This window comes from Cavia porcellus, unplaced genomic scaffold, assembly GCF_034190915.1.
Source record: "Cavia porcellus strain 051 isolate PalLab524CR breed Dunkin Hartley unplaced genomic scaffold, mCavPor4.1 scaffold_26, whole genome shotgun sequence".
Classification (NCBI taxonomy): domain Eukaryota; kingdom Metazoa; phylum Chordata; class Mammalia; order Rodentia; family Caviidae; genus Cavia; species Cavia porcellus.
In genome coordinates this window covers 26,017,152-26,038,223 of record NW_026947509.1, presented here as the reverse complement: position 1 = coordinate 26,038,223, position 21,072 = coordinate 26,017,152, and the positions used below count along the sequence as shown (strand labels likewise).

The 21,072-nt window shown below is 37.0% G+C and overlaps 1 long non-coding RNA gene across 1 annotated transcript in view; it reads left to right on the top strand.

Moving 5' to 3' along the window:
- The first annotated feature begins 8,236 nt into the window (after positions 1–8,236).
- The window catches only part of LOC134473124 (uncharacterized), a 45,414-nt gene continuing 32,578 nt past the window's right edge, over positions 8,237–21,072 (top strand). The window contains exon 1 of the long non-coding RNA XR_010043226.1: positions 8,237–8,646. This is a non-coding gene — a long non-coding RNA (uncharacterized LOC134473124). The remainder of the gene's footprint in view (positions 8,647–21,072) is intronic.

Below are 21,072 nucleotides of genomic sequence, written 5' to 3'. Positions count from 1 at the left end.
TCAAAAATCAAACTCTTGTCCATGTGCTTGCAAGACAGGTGTTTATGCCGCTGAGATAAATCCCCATTCCCACCATTTTCTCTCTTGGATCGCATAGTACTCACTGATGCCTTCAAACAGATTAAAACATTTTTTTGATAAGCTCTTCCAGTTATTTTAGCAAGGGATTGGGATGAAACAACCTATTTTCCCATTTCAGAAGCTGAAATAGAATTTCAAAATAATGGAGACACATCAGACTAACCCTTGAAAGTCAGCGGAGTTAGATTTCTACTTGTATTAAAAATTGAAAAAGTTTTCATGAGTGAAATATAAGAAATTTAAAAATTGCATTGTAGGGCCTGGGGATTTAGCTCAGCGGCATAAGCGCTTGCCTTGCGAGCAGGCAGTCATGAGTTCGATCCCTGGTACCGATAAAAATGAAAAAGACAAAAAAAATAAAAAAAAATAAAAATTGCATTGTAAGACCACAAACAGAAAGTGTAAATAAATATATATATATGCTAACAGGATTTGCAAATCATTGATTATAATTTGATATGCAAATTTTAAGATCCTTAGGTGACAAAGATATCAATAAACTTATGAAAGAAACAACCAAATAGGAAAAATATTTGCAGTGACTAAGTAGAAGAAGGTTTAATCTCCAGTTGTGTTTAAGTATTCCTAATGCTCATAAATACATAAAGATATGCAGCAGAGATGCATAGAAAATTCACAAAAGAATAAATTTCTAGTAAATATGCGACATGTTTAATATTGATTGTAGCAGACAATCTTTAGTCTACTAGAACAGAATATAATATATTTGATAATAACGCTAGGATTTAGAGAAATGCTTTGTTAGAATATATTCTGCTGTAGGTTTGGAGAACAGTTTGTTAATACACATAAAGATTTAAGAGGAAAATTCACTTTTATTCTAAAAAATTAAAATGTTAAAGTACAGCACAGTTGCCAAATAACATGCAAAACATAAATGTATAGTTTGTAGCTATCACAAATCAGATGCTCATGTGACTTGTGAAATTTACTTTAAGGCCTGTATGCTTCACAAGCATCACCCAAGACTAAGAGGTTTATATAAAGTAATCAAATTATATTTCTTTTAGCTCTGCTTGAATTTTTAAATCTCTTAAAAGTTAATTTTGAAAACATTTTAATATGTTTATAGCTTTCCTCTGGGTAGTTAAGAGAGGGGCAGAGTATGTTCTTGGGAACTAAAATCGTAGGGCCCCCACCAGAGCCCTCTTCCCTCAGGCTGAAGCAGGGCTGCAGGCAGCCTCCCCAGTGTGGGGATAGGCTTGTGACACCCTCTGAGTGGACAGTCACTGATGCGGTTCCTGCATAAAGAGAGTGGCCAGAAACACGGGGAGGGCCAGTGAATGTGGCAGTCAGCGCTGCCAGGAGACTCAGACGTTCTCCAAGGACCTTACAGGGCGAGGACCTTCCTGTCTGAGGATGTGGACCCCTGAAGACTCTAACATTTGTTTCCAGGGAATCACAGCCTTATTTACATTACAAGCTGTTGAACTCTAGTTATATGTTTCCTTGGATTTTGTCATTCCTGTTTGAAATAAGGAAATAGTACCCTCTCATACAGCGAGGAAAGTGAGGTCCCTATGTGCGTGGACAGTACATAACAGAGTGTCCCATAACTTTCACATCAATCCTGTGAACTCTGTACTTTGATCATGACCAAGACTTGCCTCAGGGGTTTCCCAGGGTCTTCCTGACAATACAGGGTCATTAATCTAGTCTTCTAGACCCTCAGCCAGAAACAGAAGGCCCAGGGTGGGCTCCAGGCCTAGAATAATCACAGCTTTTCATCAGGCTGTTGCAGTACAGAGTGTGTAGAAAAGAAGTGTTCAACACAGTATTTTAGTGCATTCAAAGTAGTTTTTCTAATGTATCTATTCAGATGTTTATTTTGGTTTTAATAATGAAAATAAAATTGGTTAAAATTTATAACTCATTCTTCTTCAAGCTTTTTAACCTTAACTTGTAGGTATTGTTATTCAACTCACAAATTCAGTAGATACCTGGTTGAATTTTTTGGTCACAAACTTTTATTAGCTGCAGCCATAAATCATCAAATTGATGTGGAGAACACAGAATGCCTACTTTAGGTCTTATTTTGGGTCTTAGAAAGGCACAAGGCTGATCAAAGAGTTTCACTTAAAACTACAAAGTTCTCAAGGATAAGAAGAACTATATGAGCCTAATGAAGCCTGCAAAATTTCCATGGTCTTCCAGGCTCATAAATGCCATAAATCAGAGCACCCAAACTCTAATTCCAAATCTACTAAGTGTTGTTTCTTCTAACCTTTATATTTTACTTTTTCTTGTGCTCTTATGCCAGAATATTTGAGGTAGAGTATTGTATTAGACAGTAGTTAGGAGAAAAGTTCACAGTTTCTCTAAAGTAGCCTTGGCTATCTGCTGCTTTTTATTATTATTATTATACACAGTGCTTGAAGGTTAGCACATATATTGGTTAATTTAATCTTGTGAAGCCCCAAGTGTGGGGTTACTGATGGGATTGTTTTAACACTAACCACCTACATCTCACACGATTTTATCCACTTTTCCTCAATTCCTATATATATTGCCAGTGACAGAAACTTCATATAGCAGTTGCTTAAACCAACTAGGATCATGGAGGGTTCACATCTCTCACCTGGCAATGGGGCATACAGGCACAAAAATAAAAAGAAAGAGAAAGTTCGGTAGTCAAGGAGCTCTGGGATGACCAGTATTATTTAAGGAATAAAAAGCCACAAGTTCAAGAACTCATGCTTTTACTGGTATCATTCAGGGAGATAGTTGGGGGTTGTGGCAAATGCTAGGGAAAAGAAATTTTGCAGGCATTGGCTGTAAGGAGAAACAGCTATTTTGTACCAGCTACAAAGGCTCTCCAACTAACAATGCAATGAATAGTTTGATGTATGCAAAGCTGGCACCTTACTGCCAGGAAAGCATAATTATTATTGAGGTCCATGGCCTCAGCTGAGATGCTATCTCGTGTCTCAGCCCTGTGAGCTCACAGGCTCCTGCTGGAGCCCTCATTCCAGTCATCAGCAGGAAGAAGTTCTCACCCATGTGCAGCAATGGGACAAATTAGTATCTCAGAAAGATTACATTCTTTTATCCAATTAAGGAAACCTCTATTTCAATATAGCCAGCTCTACCTATCTCAATAAGGAGAGGCCAGGCAAACATTGAAGAAGGGGTTTCGTTACTCAGAGAGCACAGCTCCTATACTAGGTGTTTGCTTCCCTCTTCTATTTCTTTTTCTGAAGTCCAGGGAAAGCCAGTTCAGGTCTTTTAGGATCCACCATGCCGGGTACACAGATTCTGTCTAGTTGCTCTGCAGTTCCGCCGCGTGGCTCCCATGGGAGCACCCAAGACAGCTGCTGCAGCTTCAGCCATCACGTCTACCAGAAGGAAAAAGAACAGCCGAGTGTGGTGGCACATGTCTGCAATCTCAGCACTCTGGGTAGCTGAGGCAGGAAGATTTCAAGTTTGAGCTGAGCTTGGACAACTTGGTGAATTAGTGAGACCTTGTATCAAGATCAAGAATAAAAAAGGGCTGTGGTGTGAAGGTCTTGGATCCAATGCCAGGTACCACCAAAAAAAAAAAAAAAAAAAAAAGGAAGAAAGAAAAGGTGTGAGCCTTTTTCTCTTCAAAGATACTTTCCAGAAACTTTACTCATTTTTATTTATTGTATGTATTATTGTCTAGAATTTATCCACGTGGCTAATTTTATTTGAAATGAAATCTGGGAGATATGTCCTTGTGTGCTCATGCAAAATTGGAGATTCCTGTTGTAATGCACATGAAGAACAGTATCCTAAACATTGTGGGACAGTGTGTAGTGCCCATCTGCGGTGTGTCTTCCAGGTTCCAGGTCTAATTATAAATCTCACCCATCTCATATTGTCGTGTGTAGCATTCTCCAGGGGAGCTCTCTGAACATTTGTAGACAGGTAGGTCAGGTGCAATAGATGATGTCTTTGATTCTTTTTATTCTACTCCAGATTTTGTTGTTGTTGTTGTTACAGGGATTCAACCTAGGAACTTTGTGCTGAGCTATATCATCAGCCAGTTTTCTTTTTTCTTTTTTTAAACTTTATTTTAAAGAGGAAAATATAGAACAAAATTTTAAAACAAAGTAATAGAAGAATAACAATAGTTAATATATTATCTTCAAAGTACTTAGAGTACAAAGTATAGGCATAAAAATTGTTCAAACAATATTAGCATAAACCTTTCTTTTCACTTAACTAAGAGAATTAGTAGTATAACTCTCTTAATGATCTTGTATATGTGTATTTTTATATTTGTATATATATTTCCCCTTTTCCTTTTATTCTTTTCTCCTTTTCCCCATCCCAGTTTCTTCTCATTTCACAGTATCTGTTGTACATTTTGGATCTTATTTACTCTTTCAGCTTCTCACACTAGGGAGACTCTGTGATGTTTACTCGTGTGAGTCTGATTTACTTCACTTATGAGTATGGTCTTGAGTTGTACCAGTTTACCTATAAAGTCTCAAGTTTATCCTTTTTAAATATATTTTATTTTGAAGAGAAAAAATCAAATTTAAAAACAAGAAAATAGGAAAGTAATAATGGTTACTATATTGTGTATTGATGTCTTTAAATTAGTTACTCAAGTACAAGATAAAGGCATTTAGTTGTCCAAATAATATTAGCACAAAACTTCCTTTTCAATAAACTAATGGAAATTAGTAGTATAACTATCTTAACTATCTTGTGTATACATATTTTTCCCCTTTTTTCTCTCAGTTTCACAAGTTTATCCTTCTTTATGTTTGGGTAGTACTCCACTGTATAAAACAACATCTTTTTTTTATCCATTCTTCAGTTGATGGACATTTTGATTGTTTCCAAGATTTAGGTCTTACAATCTATGCTTCTATAAACATGGGTACACATATATCACTGTGGTATGATGCTTTTAATTCTTCTAAGAAGATACCCAGAAGGAAAATAGATGCAAAAATCCTTAATAAGATACTGGCAAACAGAATACAGCAAATCATCAAGAAGATTTTACATCATGACCACGTTGGATTCACCCCAAGGATGCAGGGATGACTCAGCATATGCAAATCAATAAATGTAACACACTATATTCACAGAGCCAAATACAAAAATCATGTGATCATCTCAACAGATGCAGAAAAAGCATTTGCCAAAGTCCAACAGCCATTTGTGATTTTTTAAAAAACACTACAGAAAGTTGAAATAGATGGTTTTTATCTCAACCTGATAAAAGCCATCTATGACAAACCAAAAGCTAACATCATATTATTTTTTATTTTGGAGGAGTTTGCTAAATTGTCCAGGTTGGGCTCAAAGCTGTAATCCTCCTGTCTCAGCCTCAGAGTGCTGAGATTTCAGGCAAAAACCACCATACCTTGCTTCCAGTCCTTTACTCATAAAGACATAGGTAGGAGCCTGATCAACACCATAGCTGCCAGTACCTGCATGAAAATGGTGACATCTATACCTAAATGTATCTCCTCTCAACAGTGCCAGGCCTGATTTTGTTGAGGTATAGGGTTTTCCTCTGGGAAGTCAAGAGACTACACCCTGATACTCTTTATTACCCTATTTCCCTTGAGCACCAAACAGTATTGTCTGCTTTTCTGTGTTTCAGTATCTCCCATGAATATAGCTTCATCATCAAAGCTCCTCTCCACAGAGTATTCAGATACTGGTCAAAAAGGCCATGTGTGTGCAATTAATGTGTATATAAAGTGTGGTGTGTGGAAATAAAACGTAGCATGAGAGAGAACAAAAATTTAAATATAAGGATTAAAAGAACCAGGTCTTAGAGGGGTGGGACTTACGGTTATGAATTCCACCCACCTTCTCATCATTCTTTTTCAGCATGCAGGATCCTTCCTCGTTGGCAATTCTCATGAAGCTGAAATGCTTCCAAAACTGCCTCACCAGTCAACCGTGTATGCCTGAGTCTGTTTCAGGGACAATTAATCAGAAGATAGGGACCTATATTTCACTGTGCCTGGTGGCTGGCAAAGTGACTGGCAGACATAAACACTTAATTTGCTCACGTTGAGTAAATGGAGGACATGTTCAAGCAGGGTCAGCATGGGATATCTGCAATGCCAATGGGATCATGGGGAGGTTAGCACACCTCGTAATCTGTCAGTGCACTGCTGCCACCTTCCAAATTTTTACGTTAGAGCACTACACACAAAATAGCATATAGCTGGAGTCATAAAATATGTAGCCTTTTCATACTGTCTTCTTTTACTTAATAGTATGCAATTAAGTTTTCTCCACTGTAGGGAGATGCTGGGTGGAGGAGTGCTTAAAATGGGTACAAAAAGAAAGGGACTTTGGAGGAACAATTTTCAGGTTCCTGGAATGTATGATTAAAGTTTAGAGCAGTCTACAGGACAACAGTTACCAGAATCAACAACAATTTATTCTCAGAGATGTTTGCTTTAGTCATTGTGTTCCTTCTGCCACTATAAAATTGCTTAACCTAGGTTGACTGTGTCACCACTTCTTTCCTTTACTTTCCCATCTAAAACTCCTATAACAAGTGTCTCAAATGCTTTTCTTCTAGAACTTTGTTTTCATGTCCTTGAATTACAAATGTATAGCTGCAGAGATCTCAGCACACTGCTGTTTTCCTGAGAGTTTGGAGCAGCTTCTCTGGGCCTGTTAGTGACTCAACTGCTTCATCTCTGAGTCGTCTTTGCATCCTTTATGCCCCCACAATCACACACTGCAACACTCCATGACTTGCTAGCTTATTTCTTTTTATTCCCAAATAATGTGTCATTGTCCAGAGATACTGCAGTTTATCCATTCACCTTCTGGAGAACATGGTGCTCTTTTTCAGGGTTTGTCAGTTAGGAATAAAGCTGCCGTAACATCCATTTTCAGTCTTTGTGTTGACATGTTTTCAAGTCCTTGGGTAAACACTAGTAAGGCAACTGCGGCATCACTTGGTGGGAGGATACTTTACTTTTTCTTTGGTAGACACCGAGAGCTGCCTTTCAAGTTGGACGAACCATTTTTAAATCTGACCAACAATGAATGAGGTTTCCTATGCTCCACAATTTTGTCAGCAGTTGGTGTTACCAGTGTTTTGGATTCTGGCCATTTCGGTAGGTGTAGTGATGTTTCATTGTTGTTTTAATGTGCGTTCCCCTGACTGCATATGATGCAAAGCATTTTTTCCTATGCTTATTTGCTCCCTTTGATGAGGTATCTGTTAAGATTGGTGGCCTATTTTTATTAAATCAATTTGTTTGTTTTCTTGTTGTTAAGCTTGAAATATTATTTTTCATTTTTTAATCAGTACCGGGGATCGAACTCAGCACCACCTGCTTGCAAGGCAGGTGCTTATGCCACTGAGCTAAATCCCCAGCCCCAGCTTGAAATATTCTTTATATTTTTTGAATAGCAGTACCATGTAAAATGTGTCTCCTGTGAATATTTTCTCCCATTCTCTGGGTTGTCTTTTCATTCTTTTCATATTGTCTTTCAGAGTGGAGTTTTACATTTTTTAATTAATTTGACTTATCAACTTTTCTAGAATATATTGTGCCATTGCTACTTTTCCCAAAAACTTACCACCAAACTCAAGGTTGTTTAGGTTTTCTCTAATGTTACTTTCTAGGGATTTTTTATTTTTCTATTTTATTTCTAGATCAGTGATCCATTCTGAGTTAATTTTAGTGGTTATTAGGTCTGTGCCTAAATTAATTTGTACATATGTACTTTAAATTTTTGATTAGCAGTATTAATTATATACATTAATAGTGTTCGGTGTTATAGTTCCATACATTTATACTCAGTGTGCTTGTTAAATCTAAATGCCCTTTATTCATTCTCAGGCTCATCTTGAACTCACTGTGTAGCCCAAGCTGGCCTCGAACATAAGACAAATATCCTGCTTCGGCCTCTGGAGTACTGGAATTACATGTCTAGTTTACTCCTATTGATCTTGTATCTATTTTGTTAGGTTTATACGTAAGTGTTTTTTAAGGTGCGTATATAAATTTTTTTGGTAGTCCTGGAAATTGAACCCAAGGACTCACACATATGTTATGGATTAAGAACTGGTGGGCAACTTAACACCAGCTGAATTGCATCAGCATGGCACTGAGCGTAGATGCTCCACCTGAGGAAAGTTGCCAGCATAGAGAGGTGGAGAAGGAGAAGGAAGGCATTAATGCATTATTGCGTGAGGCGTTGAGGCATTGTAGGTTCTCCTATGAGTTGCTGTTTGAGCCATTGGTTCTCCTGGAGAAGCTCTGGTCGTCACATCGAGCATTGCTTCCTGGCTCTGCAGAGGAAGATGTGTGCCACTTGGTCTCCAGGATGAACTTGTCACACTGGCTTCCTGACATGTACTCAACTGTGCTTAACGTTGGAGGAGCTCGGGGCCTCTGTGTCGCTGAGGATGGCTGTGGTGCTTTCAGGACAGCCCTGGTCTTTGTGAGAGTGACTTCTCGACTCCAGCATAGAACCCTTATCCCACCAACACAGCTCCTTCACCCCATAGCATGGACTTTCTGGCTTCCACCGCTGATCTTTGGGCCTTCCCAGCATGGATCCATAAAAGATACTGGTGTAAGTCCTTCTTGTGGGCTCTGGACCTCCAGTTAGACTCGTGGGAGGCATTGTCTGAGCTCTGGGTTTTCATGTGGGACATTGCTGTGGGATTTAGGCCCTTAACTAAGTATTTTGTTTTTGGTGTTGCAGATAGATTTCCTGCATTTTCTTGTGTTAACTCCTGGTGACCATTATAAAAATAAGATAAACTCTATGTCCTGATTCTAATTGTTCTCTGCACAAACCCTGACTACAACAGCATAAGTAATATATTTGATCATTGCTAGATATAGGAGAGGATTGACTTCATATATTAACCATGTCTGCAATCTTTTTATAGTTAGTTATTTTGGAACTTTTTGTTTTGTAATTTTTTTCAGATTTCTTAAGTAAGGAGACATTTATCTGTGAACAAAGACTTATTTCTTCCTTCCCAATCAGTATACTTTTTCTTTCCACTCTTTCTTGTTTTATTGCACTAGCTAAGACTTGCATTATGAGGTTGAATACCAGTCTGTGAGTTTTGGAGGAGTTTTGTCTGTTTGCTTGCTTTTGTGTCCTTATTGTGTCTCTCTAGCTTTGATGTTAGAGGTTTGCAGAACTCACAGGAGTCTCCATGCTTCTGTCTTAAGAAGAGATTATTGAAAACTGGTGCAATTTCTTCCTTGAATGTTTAGTAAAATTGACCATTCAACTCATCTGCAATTGGCTTATGGTTTCAGGGGTTTCCGTCCATGGTTGTTGGTTCTCTGGACAAGATGTACATTCTTCAAAGGCGCATCCCCAGGAACCCACTTCCTCCAAGAGGGCCCCACCTCCCAAGAGCATATTTAGTGGTGAACTCATCAGTGGGCTTACCCCTACTGAGGTGATCACTTCCATGAGCTAAGCATCTTCCAAAAGCCCCACCTCAAGGCATGCAAGCCTTTTGGGGGACATTTTTGGTCCAAAACATAATATTTACCTTTTATGAGTTATCTTTATGCTTTGTTGATAATGTTTTTTTTTTCTTTTTTAAGACAAGGTCCCACTTGTAGTGCAGGCTGGCCTTAAACTCACTTGTGTAGCTCAGCCTGGCCTCAAACTCATAGCAGTCCTCTTGCCTCAGCCTCCTGAGTGCTGAAATTACAGGCATAACCACTACATCCAGCTGATAATGTTCTTTGATGCACAAAAATTCTTGATTTTGATGAAGTCCCACTTTTCTATTTTTTCTATTGTTGCCTGTTGTGTTGTGTTACTATGATAGAATACCTGAGCCTTCTTAAGGAAAAGAGGCATATTTTGGTTCATCATGCCAGAAACTATGAAGTCTAAGAGCATGGCACCAATATCTGCTCAGCCTCTAATGAGGGCTGCACACTGATTCACTTCCTGGCAGGGAAAGCAGAAGGGCAAGGAAGTAGTCATGGAAGAAAGAAAATGTGAAAAGCAATCTTTCTTTCAGCAATTTCCTCTTGTGGTAACTATGGGAATCCAGCAATTATGCAAAAATCACTTCTGTAAGACAAGCATTAATCTCCCTTAAAAACCTACTCATAAAAAAAAGTCCTACTCATTTCTTGGAGGCTCCACCACCTTTCAGTCCTGTTACATTAGAGATCACGCTGCAATATCAGTTTGAGTGGGGATAATTCATACTTAAACCATGTTGTATATACTTTTGATGGAATGTCCAAGAAAAAGAATCACCAAGTGCAAAGTTAGGAAATGTTTCTAGTCTTGTCTTCTAAGAGTTTTGTATTTTTAGAGTCTGCTTTCACATCTTGATCCATTTTGAGTTACTTTTTGATGTGGCACCAGATAACAGTGCAGTTTCACTGTATGAATATGACTGTCCAGTTTTTACAACACCCTTTGTTGAAAAGACTTTTCCCAGTGAACGATTAAACATCAGTGTTGACAATTATCTGACCATACTTGTAGTTTTATGTCTATTCTACCTCTTGTTCTATGTGTTTGCTTTAGGCCAGTACCACTCTGTTTTGATTTTTGTGATTTTGGGACAAGTTTTAAAACTAGGAAGAGTGACACCTCTAACTTTGTGCTTCTTTTGAAAGATTGCTTTGATTATTTCAGGTATCTTAAGATTGTTTATAAGTTGTTTTGGATAAATTTTTCTATTACTATAAAAATGTCTATATTGTAACCAAGTACCGGCCCCCTCCCTCAAAAAGAAAAAAGTATCATAAGATAGATAGAAGAAGGGAGAGGGTGGAAGGTAAAAGGAGTGAAAAAAAAAGAAATTTAAGATATATTATGTACAGTTTACACAGTGAGTGTACATTATGTAATATAAATAGGTACTATTAAAGAAACATGTCATTGAGATTTTGATAGGGATTGCACTGAATCTGCAGATTGTTTGGGGTGTCATTTTCACTTGACAATATTAAGTCTTCCAATACAGAAACACAAGATATCATCTCTTTTAAGGAAACCTGTGTACCGAGACATAGAGAGACATTCTATGTCTATGTCAAGAAAATTGGTTTTGCATCAGGTTTGTAATTTTGTAACCTGAGTGCTTCAATTTATATCCCTATAAACTATGCACTGTGAACTCAGCTTTAATTTCATAGGTCTTCGTTAATCCAAAGAGGGAAAGGATGAATGGCTGGGATGGAGGTGTTAGTGTAGCAACATATGTTGGAAAATAATTTGACTTGAGCACCTACTTTTGTCACAAAGATAAAATTATATTTTGAGGCTATTCACCAGTTTTTTCTCCTTTCTTTTCCTATCTAAGGAGTAAAAAACGTGTTCTTGCTCATTGCCTCAGAAGAGACAGCCACAAAAATAACCTCTCGTATTTTTTTGTTCCAAAAATGAAAGGAGACCTGAGAAAGAAGAAAACCGATGTATATGCAGAGAGCTTTAGCTAGAGATATTAAAAAAGAAGAACTTCAAATTAGAAATTGGTGTCCTCTGGGCTTGAGAAAGAGGACAAGAGTGGAGAGGACAGCCACAGGAGCTTGTGTGACTTCCAACAATGCCACAACTCACCTTGCCTCACCTGCTGTCCTGTATATACTTGGACGGGGTGTGGAGTTCAGCAGACCTGATAGCTCCTTCTAAAGTTAATTTTTTATTTGCTTTCCAGAAACATTATTAACAGATGCACAGTTAAGGAAATTCAATCATTTTGTCTTGTAGTAGCACCTACATATTAACTCATACTGCAAGACTGGATTTACAGTGAAGAAATAGAACTTCCACAAAGACAAATTTTCATCACTTATTTTTAAGTAGGTTGCTTAATTTCAACAACCACAGCAAGAAGAGCTAGTTACATATGAGGTATTGATGTCTATTGCCATCCATTTGTGATAGCCTGATATATACATTTCTAAGAAAGGAAAGTCCCTGTGTTGGATATACTTTCTTCTTGATGGTTTGTGCCAGTAATTAGGCTCTGGGCATGGCAGTAAGCAATGATCCTGAGCTCTGGATAAATGTCGTATTTGCCTATGGAACATTCACAATACACAGGTAGCTAAGTCTCATTCACACCTAGTAAATCAAATATCCAGGGGTGGGCCTAAAGTTTGGCATTTCTGTTGGAAATGTTTTAAAAGATTCCGGTTCATTTGTCAGTTAAGAACCAGGGAACCAAGCTTTTGTAATTAGTTTTCAACACTCATTCTAGGCTGAAATTTTTTTTTTATTTTAAAGAAGGTAAGACCAAACATAACAACAGAACAAAGTAGATCAGAAGAAAACAATGTAAGTGACATAGATTTAAAAGCAAGACAGCAGGAAATCTACAGTGGCTACCATAATGTCTCTTGTTTTCTTCTAAATAGCTGTCCATACCTTCACACACAATGAATTCATACAAAACAAAACAGTATTAAACTGATCAGAATAGAGTGATGAAAGCTGAAATTTTTGATAGTTGATTCTATAACTTCTCAGCCAGTTGACTGAGATAAAATCTGATATGAGTAGCCAAGATTCTATTCTTCAATGATAACCATACATAGAAATTATCACTCACCATACATGCAGGTGAATCATAATTACAATTCCTAGAATTAGTTGATCGAGACAGATGTTTAAAGTTCAAATAATAGAAACAATTATATTGGAAAGAGCATTTTCTTGGGTAGGCTTAAATACTGAAAGACTGATTGTAGTTTTTTTTAAATTTTATTTTGAAAGTATACAACAGAACAAGTCAGAATAAAGCCAACTAAGATCGTGCAGTGAAACTGGTACAGAATTTCACAGCAGGTTACCGGGATAACAGTAATAGGTATCACAGTATATTTTGTTTTCTTTATAATAGTTGTTCTTTCAATCACATATATCAAAATGAGATGAAATATGGAACACTATAGAACTTATCAGAACAGAATATTGAATAGAGCAGTACCACTAATCAGAAAAGAGCAAAACAGTAATAAAAATATTTGCCTTCAAAGAAATGGTAGAAGGAAGTCCCCCTTATTTGCTATGGTCAACCTCCCAGGAGATGCTCAGATTTCTGGTTCCCATTTGCTAATGGGTGGGGGCTGGGGAGGAGAAGGAGGATGGGGAAGTGGGATATTTGACTCTAGGCCATGTAGCAGTAGGTTCACTATTGCTTAGCAGGGAGGCAGGATGGTCATTTGTTTTCACAGCATCCTCAGTTCCAACATGGTGTGGATCTCAGGAGACACTGCTGGTTCTCCCCCTGGAAGGGGTGCAGTCCGCCACACTGCCTCCGCTTACCAGGGAGGGGAGGTGCTTGCTTGGCTTCCCAGAGTCCTAAGTCAATTACAGTTTCATAGGATACATATTTTCATTCTTCCTTTTAATGGGTTACTACATTTTCCAGTCTTATTTGCATAAATATATCCTTATTCCTAATTTCTGACTGCTGTGATTTGAACTAAAGAAATGTGGACAAATTTCTAGTCATGTCTTCTTTAGAAGAATTTGCTTTCCCTCTCAACTATTTTCCTGTTCCCGTAAACTGTAACACAGGTTGTGGTGAGCTAGCTCCAGCCAGCTGTATCAAGACAATAGAGTAGAGGTAGGAAGCTGAAAAACCCCAATCTCTTAGTAATCTTGTAGAGCAGAAACAGATTCCCACTAGGGACATATTTCATATATTTCACTGGGTTGTATTTGTAAAAAAGCAAATTTTTATCCATTTGAGTTACTGTTTGGGGGGAATCATTGTTGCATAAGATTTTTCTGCATTTGCATTATTACAGAAGCCTACAAAATCAGTAGCCCCAGATTTTCACTTGATAAATTTTGTTTACTATACCTTTTTTTCAAATGCCGGGCCATAATTCCAACAAATGAGTTGATGGTAGTCATTTGAAGTCCACTAGATGGACTAAAGATGCAAATATCTTGCATTCATATTCATACTATGGCAACTATATCTTGTATTGAGTGTTCAGTGACATACTGAAGTTTGACAAGTTGACATATGTGTCATTGGAATATAGATCTAAGACTTTCCCCCTCTGCTCTTGATGAGATATTCCTGTGACTTCTAGATCCTAGTACACAAAAGTACAGGCAATATGAAGGTGCAGATATTGGATAATATATTAATCTGATTTCCATTGCTGAGGCCAAAGTTCTGAAAAAAACAGTTTAAAGAGGGAAAGGTATACTTTGGCTAACAGTTTCAGAGACTTCAGTTTGTATAGACTGGTTTTATTGCCATCGAACTGAGATAAGGCAGAATATTACAGTACAAAGATCTAATGGAGTAAGGTTACTTACCTCGTGGAAGTCAGAAAACAGAAAGAGAGTGATAAAGAGCCAGAGAGGAAGGAGCTGGGGACAAGATGCAGCCCTCAAAGTTATGTACCCACTGACCTACTTCTTTCATCTGGATTGCATCTCTCTATAGCTCAGTCCACTATGAAAATGTCAGTGGATTAGTCCATTGGTGCATTCAGTAGCCTCGTGATCAGTTCACCCCAGTCCTCACCTTTGAACACTGCACTACAACCAAGCCCGCATTATGTGAGTTTTGGGGGAATATTTCATATTTAAACCATGACAGATAACAGTCACGTACGCTTTAGTTCCCCTGTGCTAACAACGCACCTTAGAATTTCCTTTTATTGACTTTATTGTTCTTCTTACTGTAAACACCTCCTTAGAAGCCTTTCATGTTTAAACACTGACACTGTTTTCATCGTCTATCTTACCCCTCAGGCTTTCCATTTCAACTTCTTTCCTTTCAACAGCCATCCTGGAAGTGCTCTGTCTATATTGATATTTGTTGCACAGGTTCCTGAATCAATAGTGATAACGTGTTTTGATTCGTGAAACCCCATAACATGCTGCTCTCTCCCCTGTTCACTTTCCACTTGGAGAATGAATAAACTCAATGCTGTGGGGTGTGAATATAACAATGAATTCATTAAAAATTTCACAGCACTGCAGGTTTCTAATTTTTGTTTTAGTCTATTCTTTTATTTAAAGTACTTATTAGTGTTACTAAGTGGCCGGCGCTAAGCACTGAAAATAGAGTGAATACAGAAAATTTAGCACGTGTATTTCAATAGAGAAGGTTCAAGTGCTACAATACTAAATACTAAAACAAGATGGTGAAGTGGTAGGTTGCTAATGCTAACTTAAAATAAATATATTTTAATAGAAGTAAGGGAATTGTCAATCAAATATTTTTAAAAATTTGATATTTTTAAACAGAACAGTAAGTGCATATGCATGTATGTTTAGTATCATTGTGAATGTCCTGTTCTTTTGACATATATAATCTAGTGGTTAGAAAACATACCAAGTTTCAGAATCTAGTTTTATGGTGGTGACCTCAATTTCCAAACCAAGTTTAGATACAATCTATTTACTTTTTCTGAGATAATTAGAGGCACTCTCAAGAGACTCTGAATTGTTCAGACTACTCCTTTGATCGCCTAAGGGGAACATGGTATTTTTTTTAGCAGCTTTGTAATCTTTCAACCATAAAAACTGGGTGTAATATTTATTCCCATGCTCAAGTGCAATTATAAAGTGGCTGCACTAAGTGTGATGAATAAATGATGCCATTTCTTTGTCATTTTCATAAAAGTACAGTTATTCTTAAATGCCAAGTTTCTCCTATTTAAAACATGTGAAAAATATTCATCTTAAGAACAGGACAAAAATTGGATAAACTATATGATCTCATTTTTACTCTAACATTTTGTGATCAGGGTAAAATACCAGGTCTGTCTTTGGGCAAACAACGGTTAGAGAATAAGAGTCCTTTCTTTGTGACACCAACGTGGTCATCAACCTGCAGAGGGCACATGAAAATACTTTGAAATGTTTACATTACAGAGAAAAATATAATGTGAGGTATTGTGATTGCTGTAGATATTATAATAAGTGTTCTTATTTGTTCTAAAATAGTAAGAAATTATAATTCAACATGGCACCAAAATAATTCAGAGCCAATTAAAATACTTTTTGTGTAATTATGATCTATATTCTTGGCACATTAATATCATGCCCTCCAGTTAACTAAGATCCAATAAAACCATAAGTGGAAAGACCTGTTCCTAAGGGAGAAGCAGCATAGAGTTGGCAAGACTGCATCGTGAGGAAAAAGCAGATGTGTGACAGCGCGGTCACCAGAAAGTTATTGTTGCTATCCTAGGGTCCCTTCGTGTCTTAAGATATTTGTACATTCTTCAAAGTATTTTGAATCCATAGGCATTATTAATGTAATCAGAGCAAAATATGAAGTGATTTCCACTGTAAAAAATACGTATTATCCACCTGTAATGTTAGTGGGTAGGGAGGTTGAGATGAGAATCACAAGTCCTAGATCAGCCAGGGTAAATTAGTGAGACCTTGTCTCAAAATAAATATTAAAAATGGAAGTGGAGGGCTGGGGATTTAGCTCAGCGGCATCAGCGCCTGCCTTGCAAGTGTGTAGTCATGAGTTCGCCCTGGTACCGATAAAAAAATAAGAAAAAGACAAAAAAAAAATGAAAGTGGAGATATAAAGTAGTTTAATGTGAAGGCCCTGGGAGTTCCAATAGGAAAACTTAAAAGGATGATCTAAAAATATAACATACGCTATTATATTTTGGCAGTACTGAGGATTGAACCCAAGGTCTTCATATTGAGTTACATCTCCAGCTGTTTGAATTTTTTTCCTTTTAAAATAGAGTCTCCTGGAACCAGAAGAGACTTAGAATAGCAAAGGAAATTCAAAGCAGCAAAGGCAAGGCAGGAGACATCACAATCCCTGACTTGAAGTTACACTACACAGCAACTGTAGTAAAATCAACATGGTACTGGAATCAAAACACAGCTAAAGATCAATGGAATAGATTAGAAGATACAACCACAACTACAAACACACTCAACCACCTTATCTTTGATAAAGGGGCCAAACAGTTTCACTGGAAGAACGACAGTCTCTTTAATAGATGGTGTTGGAAAAACTGGCTCTCCATTTGCCGAGAACTAAAACTAGACCCATACCTATCACCATGTACTAAAATAAAATCTAAATGGATCAAAGATCTGAATATAAAAACAGAAACACTAAATCTATTGGAAGACAAATTGGGTAAAAACCTTGAAGATATAGGGGTAGGTAGAGAATTCATGAACAGGATTCAAACCGCACAGGAAATATTTCCCAGAATCAACAACTGGGATCACCTCTTATTAAAAAGTTTCCGCATGTCAAAAGAAATCCCCAGTATAGTGAAAAGAAAACCCACAAACTGGTAAAAAATCTTAGTGAACTCTCCCTCAGACAAAGGACTTCTGTCTAAAACATATAAAGAACTAAAAAAAAATCAGACCCCGAAATTCAAAGATCCAATCCAAAAATGGGCATCTGAGATGAATACACAGTTCTCAGATGAAGAAATACAAATGGCAAATAAATACATGAAAAAATGTTCATCATCATTAGTCATTAGAGAAATGCAAATTAAAACCACACTGGGATTTCATCTCACTGTTGAAAGAATGGCCAGGATCAAGAAAACTACCAACAACAAATGCTGGAGAGGCTGTGGGAAAAAGGAACTCTCCTGCACTGGTGGAAGTGTAGACTGGTGCAGCCATTGTGGAGGTCAGTCTGGAGATTTCTCAGAAAGCTGGGATTGAAAGTCCCATTTGTTCCAGCTATTCCACTTCTAGGCATGTTCCCAGAAGAACTGAAAGCATCATACCACAGTGATATATGTGCACCCATGCTTATAGCAGCAAAATTTGTAATAGCCAGATCTTGGAAACAACCTAAGTGTCCATCAACTGAGGAATGGATAAAAAAGTTGTGGTATTTTTATACAATGGAGTACTTAAGAATGATCACATTGAGATATTTATAAATAAATGGATGCAGCTTGAGACCATACTCATAAGTAAAATAAATCAAACTCACATGTATAAATACCGAATAGTTTCCCTAGTGTAAGAAATGATAAGAATACATAAAAGTATGTGGTAATCATGATTCCCAATCATATTGGTTTGAAGCCATATAATGTTTTCACTCATTAATTGCAATGGTTTTAACCTGGGTTGTTCGGTTTCCACTGGTTTTAACATGTTGTATCTTACTATATTTTACTATATGCGATAGCATAAACAAAATTTTTTATAGGCAAAGAGATAATATAGAAACTGTTGTTCATTTTCTGTTAGCTGGTTCTAAATACACTGTATTCATTCTCTTGCAGCTTGAGACCATACTCATAAGTGAAATAAATCAAACTCACATGTATAAATACCAAATAGTTTCCCTAGTGTAAGAAATAGTAAGAATGCATAAAAGTATGTGGTAATCATGATCCCCCATTATATTGCTTTGAAGCCTTATAATGTTTTCATTCATTAGTTGGAATGGTTTTAGTCTGTTTAGTTTGATTTTATTATGTGTGAGTCTATGAACAGCTATTTTGAAGAAAACAAGACATTGTAATAGCTAGTGATGATTTAATATCTTGTTTTGAAGTCCCACAAAGCTTTTGTTCTTCTGTCTCCATCGGTTTTATCATGTTGTATCTTATTGGATTTTATTATATGTGGTAGTATAAACAAACTTTTTATAGACAAGAAGATAATATAGTAACCATTGTTCACTTTCTGTTAGTTGGTTCTGAATACCCTGTAATGCTTTCATTCTCTTGAATGGTTTTACACTGTCTTGTTATGTTTGATGCTATAGCATATGAAGGTATACTCAAATATTTCAAGGAAAGAGACACTATGGTAACTACTGTTATGTCAAGTTGTCTTGTGGTGAAACACTATGTTGCTTAAATTGTTCTGTTCTGTGTCGTTATGTCCTCTTTTAATCTTTTTTTAAAAAATAAAAAAAAAATAAAGTCTCACTAAATTGCCAAGTTGCCAAGCTGGACTTGATTCTCCCACCCCAGCCTCCCAGAGCTCTGGAATTCGAGGTGGGCACCACCATGCCTGGTGCTAAATAAATGTTTTAACATTATATAGTGAAGATATTTTTTTAGTGAAAATGTTTTTAAAAAGTAGAAATACTTTTTTCAGGGCCAGGGATTTAGCTCAGTGGCCTAAGCACTTGAAAAAACTTTTTTCTACTTTTGCACTTAAAAACAAAATCAAAGCTAGCATCTTCAAGTTATTTCTTCCTTTACTTATTTTTTGTCTAATTGACCCGTCTTTTTGTGACAGTGGAATATTGTGATCCTCCAATACAATTGTATTAGTGCTTGTTTGATTTTTCATGTCCATTAATAGTTGTTTTATGTTGTTGGGCACACAGGTATTTGTTACATACATATTTACAATTGTTATTTCCTCCTCTTGGATTGTTCTCTTTACAAGGATGTAATGAACTTCTTTATCTCTCCTAATCAGGCTTGGCTTGGAATTTACTTTGTCTACAAATAGAATAGCTACTCCTGATTTTTTTTGAGTCGCTGTCACATAGAGGATTATTTTCCATCCTTTGACTTTCTTTTTCAATTAAATATGTTTCTTGTATGTAGCATATTTTTTGGATCTTGTCTCTTGATCCATTTTGCCAATCTGTGTCTTTTGATTGGTGAATTGAGATCATTAACATTGATGGTTATAACTGACATATATTGACTTACTTTTGTCATGTTATTTTCTTGTTGACTCCTCCTCTCCCCGCCCCCTGCTGGTTTGCCTTGCCTGGTGTATTCCTTATGTTGGGGTTCATAGAACTGTAGTCCTTGTTATCTATGTCTAGAGTGTCCTTCAAATAATTTGGAGTACTGGTTTGGTGGTCATAAATTTCCTCAGATGTTCTTTGTTGTGGAAGTATCTCATTTCTTCAATAGTTCTGAAAGATAGTTTTGCCAGGTACACCAGTCTAGGTTGAAGGTTGTTTTCAGGTAGAACTTTAAATATTTCACTTCAAGCTCTTCTTGGCTTGAGGGTTTGTGCTGAGAAGTCAGCTGTGATTCTGATGGACTTTCCATTATAAGTGATTTGATTCTTTCCCCTAACAACTTTTAAGATTCCATTCTTGTGTTGAATTTCTGCAATTGACTATGATATGCCTGGCTGTAGTTTTTGTTTTTTTTTTAACCATAGCTAATTGGAGTTCTATATGTTTCACTTACCTGTATGCCAAATTCTTTTTTCTTTGCCAGGGAAGTCTTCTGCTGTAACATTTGTAAACAGTTATTTTTATATTATATGTGCTATCTCCTGATTTTTCATTATCTTCTACCAATTTTAAGCTATTCTTATTTGCCTCACCTAGCAGCTGCTGAGTTGATTTCTCATGGCCGCTTGCTATGTTTAAGAAATCTTTCTTTTTATGATCACAAGTCACAATCCCATTGTTTATATCTGAGCTCCTGTCCTTATATTGGTTTAATCTGCTGTGGATACTTTCAATGGAATTTTTATTCTCCTGGATATCTGTTTGAATCTGTCTTATGGATTCTGTTTCTTTCCTATGTTGAGCATTCATGGCTCCCATAATTTTTGTCTGTATCTCATCTAGAGTCACTAAGCATGGTTTTCATTGTGGTCACCATCTCTATAGTTATCTGAGAAATTATTTCTGATTTAATTTTTTTCTAAAGTGTCATTCAATTGCTCTGTTGTTGCCACTTCAGAGAGGGCAAGTGGGGGGCTTCTAGATTGCCCCACCTCATTGCTCCCTCATTGATGGCTGGGGGTGCATCCTGTTTAGTGCCTTCTCATTTGCTTTTCTTTTTTAGGTTTAATTTCTGGGATGATGCTTGTACATTGCTATGGTGGGATGCTTTATTACTAGTTTTTAGGACCTTTAGAGATGTCTACTTCTCTGAAGTATCTTCCAGATGTAGCTGTTCTTTGGGTTTTCAGTCTGTTGAAAGAGCCTAACTTTTTAATTTGTTATGGATGAGAAGTTGATGCCTGTTCCTGGTTCTTTGGCACTGTGCTATAGTATTTTCTGTGCCCCTTAATCAGTGTTAGTCTTGGAATATCAGTAACAGCTGTTTAGAATAATTATGT